A 12353-nucleotide genomic window follows, 5' to 3' on the forward strand; every position below is an offset into this window, starting at 1 on the left:
TTGTTTGCGATTGCGTTCAGTTTTTTCCGCGCGGGTGCAATGCGTTTTGATGCGTTTTTCACGTGTGTGATAAAACACTGAAGGTTTACAAACAACATCTCTTAGCAACCATCAGTGAAAAACGCATCGCATCACGCACTTGCTTCCGGATGCAATGTGTTTTTCACTAAAGCCCCATTCACTTCTATGGGGCCAGGGCTGCGTGAAAAACGCAGAATATAGAACATGCTGCGATTTTCACGCAAAGCAGAACTGATGCGTAAAAAAAAAAACCGCTCATGTACACAGACATATTGAAATGAATGGGTCCGGATTCAGTGCGGGTGCAATGCGTTCACGTCACACATTGCACCATGAGCGGAAAATTTGCTTGTGTGAAAGGGGCCTTAGGGGCTAGAACCTGGGATCTTTTAATCCCTTGTCCTAGTCACCCTAATAGAGATCTATCAGGGTGAATAGGACCTCACATTCTCCCTGCTTCCCTGTGCTTTGTGCATACGGCAGCAGGGAGCTTACCATGGCAGCCAGCGCTTTAGGAGCATCCTGTCTGCCATGGTAGCTGATCAGAGCCCCAGGATTACACAGCTGGGGCTATGATCAGAACTGACACTGCACCACCAATGAGGAGGGGGGAGGGGATCTTGCCACCAATGATTGCTACTGCACTGCGCCACAAATAAAGATAACTAACGTTTAATACAAATACAGGAGGCGGGTGCAGGCGGCAGACTAACATAGCCAGCTCTCGACCTCTATGACAGGGAGGGGTTAACTGCCGCTGATCGCAGATCCCTGTCATAGAGGTCGGTTGCCGGCTGTGTGATTCTGCCGCCGGCACCCGCCTCCTGTATCTGTATTGATGGTTAAGTTATCTTCATTGGTGGTGCAGTGGCCACAGCCCCTCCCATTCCTCCTCCCCTCTGACTTGTCATTGGTGGCGAAGTGGCCACAGCCCCTCCCATTCCTCCTCCCCTCTGACTTGTCATTGGTGGCAGGAGGGAACATGAATCGCAGCCTAGTATCGGTAAAAGGCAAATCTCAGTATCGATTGGGTATTGATAATTCGATACCTGGTGCAACCGTAGTGTAAAGTAGAACTGTCCTAGTTGCCCATAACAACCAATCAGATACCACATTTCATTTTTCAGAGCTACTTTGGGAAATGAAAGGTGGAAGCTGATTGGTTGCTATTGGCAACTAAGCCAGTTTTCCTTTACACCAGTTTTGATAAATTTCCCCTATAGTTTTACTCGAGAGGTGTATGGAGTGGGGTTATCAGCTGATCCCACTACATATGTGTTGGTTGCCGGTTGTGTATTAAAAGCCGGCTCGAATGGCCCAGATTGGAGATAACGCTGATGCCACAGACTATATCGACCGTGTGATCTGATTAGTTAGACAGAAGGGTGCAGGGGGCTCCTTCAGCCCTGAGATCGTAGCCCTGCGGTGAAATAATGACACTCTGATTGTTTTCTATGACAATATGGGGCCTCGTGAAGGCTCCTAAGTCTGTCATAGCGAGCCACCTGCAAAGCCTCGCTCAAGGCACGGCCTGACAAGCATCGTCTCAGAATCCCATAGATTCCAATAGTATTCTATTGCAGTCTACTGCAAGAGATCAGAAGTTCGCATATTCAAATTCCCTAGCCTAGGGGGACGAAAAAAATGACAGTTAAAAAAAAAAAAAGCCACACACAAATATATATTTTTTTCAATTTTACATGTAAAACCAATTAAACAGTAAAAAATAAACATAGCAGGTATCACGGAGTTCAAAAATGTTTGCTCTTTTAAAGTATAAAGACTTTTTTCCTGCACGGTGGATGCAGTAAAAAAATCCAGATTCACCCTTTTTTGGTCATCTTCCCCCCCCCCCAAAAAAACCCCCATTATAAACAGTGATCAAAATGTTATATGTACCCTTAAATGGTAAAAGCTCTGTAGATGGAAATAAAGAAATGATGTGTATACGGTAATATGACGATGCAAAGACATTTTTTTTTTCACAGGTATTTTATATTATATTTTTTATTATATATTTTTTTAAACTAGTAAAACAAAAGCTAAATATATCAATTTGGTATCACCATAATCGTATTGACCCGCAGAATAAGCATGTGATGTCATTTTTAGCGTGTAGGGTACACCATAAAAGAATCAAAACAAAAAACCATTGAGTAGATTCCCACTTAAAAAGGCTCTGTCGCCAGGATTAACCTTATAAAACCAAACACACTGCCTGCTAGGCTGATTAAGGCCTAGTTCACACTTCAGTGTTTGGTCAGTGATTTCCATCTGTGATTTTCAGCCAAAACAAGGTGTGGGTCCAAAACACAGAACAGGTGCAGATCTTTCCATTCTACCTTATCAATGGAGGCTCCATTCCTGGATTTGGTTTAAAAATCACTGATGGAAATCACTGAAGTGTGGACTAGGCCTAAAACTATACCTTTCTTTTGTCTGTATGATAAATAGCTGCAGCGAAATCTGCATTTTTATTTATATGCAAATGAGCAATTGGAGCACCAGGAAGCGGGGCTGAATCGTTTGAGCACCGCTATGTAACACCCCCTGTGCTCTGCACACTCCCCCATAGAGCTGTGCTAGCAATATCATAGTCCATACACTATAGCTTCACCACACTGAGATCTGCTCAGAAAGCGAAGCTGCATATTACTGCTTTATTTACAGGCACAATGTATGATACCAGTTATATGTAATAGCTTATAAGTCTAGAAAAAACCTATATCTCCATGTTGTGATGCTATGGCTTAGTGGTATAAAATTTGAAGGGGGTCCGCACTCCAATTTCAGAATCACTCCGAGAATCAATTTGTTTAAGCTGAATACATTTCAGCTTAAATAAATTGATTCTCGGAGTGATTCTGAAATTGGAGTGCCGACCCCCTTCAAATTTTATTTATTCACTTTTGTTCTATTGGGACAGGGTGAGTCCCAGAGGTCAGTGCACCCTTTCCATTTAGTGTATGGGAGAGCCACCGGACTCTACGCAGTATATATTAGTGGTATAGTGGTTTACCCTCTATGTAGAGATCCTAGGTTCAAGTGCCAGAAGAGAGATACATTTTATTTCTGTAATTTTTTTTCCTCTTATTTAAACCCATATTAAAAGGCTATGCTATAGTAAATAATATATAATCCTATAATAATAATAAAAATAATTATAAGTCCTTACTATGTTGAGAACAGTGTTGTTTTTTTTTGTTAAAACCTTTTACCTATTATATTACACAATATATTATTATAAAGAAACCAGTAATATTTATTGGCTTTCAAAAAAACTATTATTCTCAATATAATAAGGACATAGGGTCAGATTTATCATTCGCTCAAGTCAGAATAATGGAGTGAAAGAGTCACAGATTTCTGCGCAATCGCTAAAACTGCGCAAAAAATTGCAACTTTTTTCTGCTCTGCACTGTGCTCGCCAGTTTTCTGAAAGTGGGCGTGTTTTCTTATGTAAATGAATCTCTAGACAGATTTACTATTGCGACTATTTAAAAAATCGCTAAAAAGTTGCAAAAAAATGCGCAATTTCACTCCAGTGTGGACCATGCTTATCTTATGAGACTTTTTAATTGAACATGCGACTTTTTTGTAAAGATGTGCGACTTTTGTAAAGCTGCTTACTGACGGATAAACTGCTACCGTCAAACCACATTTATTACAGTCTTAAAGGGGTTGTCCAGGTTCAGAGCTGAACCTGGACATCCCTCCATTTTCACCCCGGCAGCCCCCCTGACATGAGCATCGGAGCAGTTCATGCTCCGATGCTCTCCTTTGCCCTGCGCTAAATCGCGCAGGGCAAAGGCATTTTTCAGAGTTCCGGTGACGTACCGGGCTCTCTATGGGGCTAACAGGAACCCCGGTGACGTCACCGGCACTGATGGGCGGGATTTAGCGACGCCCTAGCCAGTAAAACGGCTAGGGCAGAGCTAAAGCCCGCCCCTCAGAGCCGGTGACGTCACCGAACACACTGCTGGGCGGAAGATAAAAACGCTGATTTCTCTGCAGCTGTTTATGGTACAGACAAAAGAAAGGTATGGTTTTAATCAGCACGATGAGCCCCACCTGTCAGTATGCCTGGTTTAATAGGGTTGATCCTGGTGACCGAGCCTCTTTACTTTTTATGCAACCGTAAATGATGCCATTAGAAAGTACAACTTGTCCCGCAGCAAATAAGCCCTCATAAGGCTATGTGAACGGAAAAACAAAACAAAGTTACTGACTCTGGGAAGGCAGGGAGTGAAAAACGAAAGGGTAAAAACAGAAAATTGCAAGGTCCTCTGAGAGTAAAACCAAGATTATGATTTCAGATCTCTTGGGGGGGAAAAAAATCGGGATAAACCGCACGTCCGCATGCATCATAATTAACTTAATGAATGCTTAACAAGCTTTTTTAAGTGTAACTTCGTTGTATGTGACCCAGGTAATTGGCCACTTCATGTTTACTGTAGTTTTCAAGGAAATAAACTATGTAAGGTAATGACTGAGATGGAGAATAAAGAGCACAAACCGTATGCTCGAGAGCCTTTTCATGCTGCAATTATTCCATTACATGTAATGCTTTAATCGATTTTATCCTGTAGTGGAACCTATTAATCCTCTTATAAGGAGATTATTTACATACTTCACATTTCTCATTCACTTTTACAGAGCTCGTTGTTGTGGCTTTTAGGGACAGAGCAACTGACGAATGTCCTTTTTGTATGTAAGAATATTACTACATTTATATCAGGGATGCTCAACCTGCAGGCCCTCTAGCTGTTGTAAAACTACAACTCCCACCATGCCCTTCTGTAGGCTGATAGCTCTAGGCTGTCCGGGAATGATGTGAGTTGTAGTTTTGCAACAGCTGGAGGGCCGCAGGTTGAGCATGCCTGATTTATATGATACATTGTAGGGCTATACACTACTTCTCGGTGTAGGACAGTAGCGGAGATGTGCAAGTCATGATGGGGGCCACTATGGGCCCTCGTTGTTGGCTGTCTCCTACTTCGATCCGAATTTCAGGATCATACTTGACTCATCCATTTGCTCACGACTGGTCCGGCTGCCGCCATCTTGCTTGAAGATCTCGCACGAAATCCTATGTGCGGTGGCGTATGACATCACCACGCCAGTTGGCATGATGACGTCACTACGGGCCGCGTGAGATCTTCAAGCAAGATGGCGGGGGCCAGCCCGTCATGAGCAAATGGATCAATTTTTTCAACCGATGACCTATTGCCTGTTCCATTTTCTTTGTTTAGGGGGTGCCCCTTGAAGTATAGACCTGTAAAAAAGAAAAAAAGAAAAAAGGGTTACCATGTTTGGTGTGGAGAAGCCTGACTGACCTGCATAGACCTATGAGATGAATATATCTACTACATACTGTATAATTATTCTGCATATTGGATCCATCTTCTACTGACCTTAGGTTAAATGTACAGGCCAGTCTATTTCAGGATGTGCCTCTCTGGGGCCATCTTTGGTGGTGTTGGATGGGAAGGGTTGCGAAGAGAAGCATACTCCTGTGCTCCATGGCCTCTTCTGCTTCACTGGGCTCTCTTGATGTAATTTTCCTGTTTAACATCGTTGACCTTCTCCCCTTGCATCACGTGACCATTTGTGATGCAGAAGTAACCTGGGTCCCTTGCAGCAAAGTCCATCCGGCCTCGTAGCGGGCTCTGGTGAAGAACCTAAGGGTAGCCTCAGCTTCCTACCCAGAGTGGTTGCAGTTCTAACATCCGCATTGATCAAATGTCGTCAGATCGCCTATAGCCACCTGCAAGGGTTCCAGTTGTCCTTTGTCATACTAGGTATTGTAAGTGAAATCAGTTATTACTAGGGAATAAGGATCCCTTCGCTTTGGAGAATTTTTACTGAACATGTAGATGGGTCCATGAGCCTTTAGTATCTTTGGCATATCAGAGATTTTGGGTTGATACCTTCTGATACAAGCTACCTCAAGCCAAAGTACAGGGATTTCACCCCGTCCTTGTTTGCTGGAATGAATAATCTATAGTGGAGACAGAGGAGTATATGCAGCCAATTTTTGGTATCTCTGCAGATACTTATGTGGTTATTACTCATGTAACCACCAGATTCTTGTAGGTCTCCGCTAATGTGTTTATGAGAGTGTGTTCTCATGTCGATGAGCAATAGTTTCATTGAGGAAGTCAAAGGAGTCTTGAGGTTTGACACCTGCTGTGTACAGCAAATTTTGATTAGATGCATCTGGTCAGAGGTTCTGATTTGTGTTACAGTTTATCGTTTCTGGTTAATTTAGTTTATCTTTGCGCTGTAAATGACCACTGCTAACATGATGCTATTTTTCCATGTCGGCGAAGCTTATTGTTATTGGGTCATTCATGATTCTTGACTCAAAAATCCAGTTTGGACAATGATTTCAATAAGACCATCAGAATTTTTGGGGAAGTCTGTACTATAAGACTGGTCTTCCACATTTTTTTTTTTTTATGCAGTTTTTAAAGCCTAAGTCTGGAAACAGAGGACACATATAAAGGAAAAACTGAGGGGGTCATTTATTAACTTACTTGAAATATGCCTATATTAGGCATTTTTCAGGCACAGATAGCAACAAAATGGTAAGTTGCACCGTAATTTTTGATTTAAAAAAATAATTTTTTAGTTCCCCCTTACGCCAGGTCTAAAAGAGTGCTTGTGAGGGGGGGGGGGGGGGGGGGTGCAGGTGGGGCAGGCCCATCCCCCGACGTTCAGTGCTGTCTGCTTATTTATCATAGTACTGCCCTCCGCTCCTAACATAGCCACTAATGGAACTAGGGTTGTAGCGGATATCGAATTATCGATACCCAGTCAATACTTTTGTACCGGTATCGATTCGATACCGGGATTTGACATTTACCGATACTAGACTGCGCTGCTGCGCAGCCTAGTATCAGAGAACATGGAGCACGCTGCTCTCAGTGCGTGCCATGTTCTCCTCAGCAGCACAGGGGAGAAGGAGTCTCTCCCCCCTGTGCCGCTGCTGCCTCCAATAAGAGGAGAGAGGGGCGGAGGAGGGGAGGGGCTGTGGCTACTGCGCCACCAATAATGATAATTCACCTATTAATACAAATATAGGCGGTGGGTGCCGGCGGCAGAGTCACATAGCCGGCACCCAACCTCTATGACAGGTGCGATCCGCGGCAGTTAACCCCTCAGGTGTGGGCCCCCTACTGTATTTGTATTAAAAGGTTACTTATCTTTATTGGTGGCGCAGTGCACTCCCCCATTCCTTTTCCCAGTACTAAAAACATTGGTGGCGCAGTGCCTCCCCCCCAACATCCCCAATATTAAATCATTGGTAGCAGGGTCCCCTCCCTCCTCCTCATTGGTAGCAGTGGCAATTCTGCTCCAATCAGTTACCATGGCAGCCAGGACGCTACTGAATCCCTGGCTGCCATGGTAATATCCCTGCTGCTGTGTGTACTGTGCACAGGGCAGCAGGGAGAGTGTGAAGTCCTATTCAACCTAATAGAGCTCTATTAGGGTGAATAGGACAAGGGATAAAAAGATCCCAGGTTCTAACCCCTAAGAGGGCTAATAGTTATTAAATAAAAAGTAAAAAAAATTTTTTTTAAAACAAACACCAAAATATGAAGTTTAAATCACCCCCTTTCCCAATTTTACATATAAAATATATAAACAATAAACATATTACATATCGACACGCCCAAAAAAGTGTGAACTATTAAAATATAAAAAATATCTCCTATGCGGTAAACGCCGTAACAGAAAAAAAAAAAACGTGCGATTCGCCATTTTTTTGTCACATTGTCCCCCCAAAAAAAGGATCGGACTGTTCAATAAAATGCGGAATGCACGCTGCTTTTTTGTGCTTTATTTATTTTCGTGTGCTATCGAATGGTATCGAGTATCGTAATACTTTTTTATGGTATCGAAATCGAATCCTAAATGGAACGGCGCATAGCCAGATCTGACTATCCAGCTTGTGCTAGTATCCAACAGGGTTACTGGATGGAGGTTGGGTGGACAGATCTGTGACAGTGCCCCTCCATCAGCAATGTTTGGACCATAGCTCGGGAGATTGCTTAGTCTTCTAAAAAAATTATACTGCCTTTGTTTTGTGAAGTAATGGCCCTGGATAAATCCATAGAAAAGTCTTTAATTTGTCCTTTTGACCACGGTGAAGCAATCATCAGTATGTCTAACACCTAAGAAGAATAGAATGAAGATGAGGAACTGTATCTGGCTGTGCTCCCCCTGGTGGTGACTGTAGGCAGCCACAATGTTAACATACACCTCTACAGCTATGTGATTGGAAGCTGATCTGAAAACAAAACAAAACCAAAAATCTGACCCTACAGGATTTCAGCTCTAGTTAGATAAATATACATTTCTTCTAATATTTTTCACAGTTCCAATCTACCATTCTCCGTTTTCTATCTACACCCATGTTGAGAGGAAGAAACAAATAAGGGAGGTGGAAGCAGCACAATATTGGATTTGACGCCCCTCCTGAAGCAAATGCAGGGAAATCATTGTGCAGAATTCCCTTTAAACAGGTTTATTCACTGAAGCGGCGATGAGATAAACAGGAGGAACGACTGGGGACAAATCAGTAAAACCACCGAACCTAATATGGCTTTGCTATCATTGTAGTGTAATTCTTAACTATATGCTGCTGATTCCTGCTTGGGTATCTTTTCCAGCAGTTTATATTATTAACTGCAATTATTTTGCATCAATATAATTTTTATATCATTTTTTGGGGGGAAAACAAAGAGTCACAGAGATCCTATGTGAGATAATCCTTTTGCAGCACTAGATGGCGCTCTTGTATGCAGGTTACAGTCCTGGCAAGTTTTTAGAATTCCATTCCTAGATTCACCGATTCCTGCATTTCAGCCGAGCTGCTGGGGAGTGTTTAGCAGGATCTCACACACCTTTCCCTCCATCGTTCCTGTGAAAGTAGTAGTGAAGCATTTTCTACTAGTGAAGCAAGTGATCAGACCACTAAGCAAGGCAAGTCCTATCTCAGCAATTATCTCTAAGGGGGCCCCTGATAGAGGGGGGCCCTATTGCTGTTTGTGGTTGACCTGGCAGCCGGCGTTCATTCCCCTGCAGCACCACCTAATGGGAAATAACGCATAACACATTTCCAGTTGTAGTCAATAGGGAGTCGCTGTAAAGCAGGGATGCTCAATCTGCGGCCTTCCAGCTGTTGCAAAACTACAACTCCCAGCATGCCATAATAGCTATAGGCTGTCCAGGCATGCTGGGAGTTGTAGTTTTGCAACAGCTGATGGGCCGCAGTTTGGGCATCCCTGCTGTAAAGCATGTATAACTGTACAAGTGAGGTTCTCCTGTTGACTCCTATGTACAAGGGGTCGTCCTATGGGTAGACCAGAGGGGTTTCTTGTCTTGGTGCATCTACCATCTCTCAGGCTAAGGCCTCTTTCACACTACCGTATGGCTAGTTCAGTGTTTTTTGCAGTCCGTTTTTCACGGATCGGTTGTTTTGTTTCCGTTCCGTTTTTCCGTTCCGTTTTTCCGTATGGCATATACAGTATACAGTAATTACATCGAAAAAATTGAGCTGGGCATAACATTTTAAATAGATGGTTCCGCAAAAACAGAACGGATACAAAAGACATACGGATGCATTTCGGTATGCGTTCAGTTTTTTTTTTTTGCGGATTCATTGACTTAAATGGAGCCACGGAACGTGATTTGCGGGCAATAATAGGACATGTTCTATCTTTCAACGGAACGGAAATACGGAAACGGAATGCCTACGGAGTACATTCCGTGTTTTTTTGCAGAACCATTGAAATTAATGGTTTCGTATACGGACTATATACTGGACGCAAAAAACGACCCGCAAAACGGAAAAAAAAAAGCAGTAGTGTGAAAGAGGCCTAAGGCTACTTTTACACTAGCCGGACCCAGCAAAAACGCTTCTGTTACTGATAATACAACCATCTGCATCTGTTATGAACGGATCCGGTTGTATTATCTGTAACATTGCCAAGACGGATCCGTCATGAACTCTATTGAAAGTCAGAGAAAACGGATCCGTCCCCATTGACCTGCATTGTGGGTCATGACGGAGCCGTTTTGCTTTGCATCCCAGGATTTGCGGTTTGCTCTCCGCTATGAGAAAGGAATGTATTTTGGAGCATTCCGTTCTGTTCAGTTACGTTTTGTCCCCATTGACAATGAATGGGGACAAAACGGAAGCGTTTTTTTTCAGTATTAGGACCCTATGACGGATCTGAATACCGGAAAATATTAACGCTAGTGTGAAAGTAGCCCAACCTTAACACCTACATCAGAAACGTGTTAGCTCTTTTATAATTTAAAATATACCCAGTCTCTAGCAGTTCGTACAGGAGTCATCGAAACAGCAGAGCCGCACTTGTCTGTCTTTCTATGCAGGGTATACGGGGTTTTAGCAAATAATCCTTTTATATACAGTTTGTATATACAGTTTTCCAATTTGTTTTTTAAGATCTCTGCTTGCTGCCATTGAATAGGAACCCCTCATTTTTTACTTCCAGGGGATAAGCATGTGCCAGAGGATAGTTCAGGTTATGGTTGACTATTTTGGTTGTTTGGCCGAAACACATGAAATAAGTGAAGCAAACCTGGACCCCGCAGGACTACTTTGTAAAAGCAGCGGAAAAGATTTCTGGGTGCGATCACCCTCAAAGACAAAGATGACACTGAGGACCGCCGTTAGGGAAAAGTGGTGATGAGCCTTCTTGAATTGACTTCATGTCCGAGAAGTTCCAAGATTTAAACACAAGATAAAACACAAAAGTTGCTGAAAACATTAGTTATAACGATCATTTTAAAGGGGATGTGCACCTTTTTTTGGGGGTGGGGGGATGGGGGGTTCCTCCTGTACCTGGCCTTGGCTGCTCTGCTGTTTTACCAGGATGTAAACTTCCGTTTTGACACTGCTGCAGCCAATAGCTGGCTGCAGTGGTGACCTGCTCCCCTTGTGTTATGTCAAATGGCCGTGTGATGCAAGGGGTGCAGGTCACTGCTCCTGCCAGCAATTGGCTGCAGCAGTCTCAAAATGGAAGGTTACATCCTGGGAGCACAGTGCAGCAGCTGCTCATTCTTTTCCTCATCTGTCTGTCCACTGAGGTGGTCGCACATGCTCAGTTCCATCTTTCAACTGCCACCAGCCAGGTCTACTGTTAGACGTTCTCAGATGGAGATTGTCATGCACAGTAGTACTGTGTCCTTTAAAAAAGTGGCAGTCACAGCATAAAAAAGAAAAAAACATTACAAAAGGGAGCTTTTATGGCACCTGCTCCATTAGACGCCTTGTAAGAATGGTAGTAAGTCAGGGAGGACATCCAGAAGTATGGAGGAAGATGAGAATTGTTTTAGTGGATGATGGATTCTCAACTAGGAACCTTTGGGTCGTCTCATGTGTGACATCATTTAGGTACTTTATCAGAGCTTATTTGGCTCTAGTAATAATGCGCCCAGAATGGAACCGTATATCGCACCGTATACAGCGTTACCATTACTGATCTCGGGAGCGGTTGTCTGCGTGAGCGCATGGCCTGATATTCAACTAAAATAACGACCGCTTATCAGGTCCGATTCTAGCCTTTCTGCTGCCTGGCGCCCCTATCAACCCCTCCTTCCAGCCTCACTGTCAGGCCTCCTGCACATGACCATATCCGTTTGCGGTCCCCGTTTTTTGTTGGCCCCATTGTAGAAATTCTTCTCTGCGAAGCGGACAGGAATATGTTCTATAATTCCCAGCCTGGCTGCACGGATGTGGACAGCACATGAGTTTAACAATTCATGGGTCCACATTCGAACATTGCAAAAAATGCGGATCGGATGTGAAATAAAAACATGATTGATTCCTCACTTGACCATCATCCACCACTCCTGGTGTGCCAGCACTGTCATCCTGTACTGTGCCCACTGGGCTCCCCAATGCCCCCAAATACAATACTGCAGAAATAATAGTACTATACAGATAATCCCCCAAGAGCTCACAGAATGCACTCAATAGTGCCCCCTACAGTACCCCCAATAGCAACCCCATGAGTAGTAATGCCCTTAATATTTTGCCCAATAATAATGCCCCCACGATACCACCAATATTAATAATGGCCCCATAGGGCATTAAGGCATCACTTATAGTATGTCACTCCTTTAGTTCCCCCAGTAGTAATAAAACCCCCAGAATGTCTGCAGTAGTTATAATGCCCCCTGTAGTAGCCCCAGTAGCTAGAAATCCCCAATGCAGTGCCACCTGTGGTTATAATGACCTACTATAGTGTACCCTTTATTATAATGACCCTATTATAGTGCCAGTGCATGTAAAG

At 43.4% G+C, this 12353-nt stretch overlaps 1 protein-coding gene across 4 annotated transcripts in view; it reads left to right on the forward strand.

Annotated features, from left to right (window-relative positions):
- ERC2 (ELKS/RAB6-interacting/CAST family member 2) overlaps nucleotides 1-12353 on the forward strand; it is an 881888-nt gene that overhangs the window by 116930 nt on the left and 752605 nt on the right. The window lies entirely within an intron of this gene.

This window comes from Bufo gargarizans, chromosome 7 (assembly GCF_014858855.1).
Source record: "Bufo gargarizans isolate SCDJY-AF-19 chromosome 7, ASM1485885v1, whole genome shotgun sequence".
NCBI classification, from domain to species: Eukaryota; Metazoa; Chordata; class Amphibia; order Anura; family Bufonidae; genus Bufo; species Bufo gargarizans.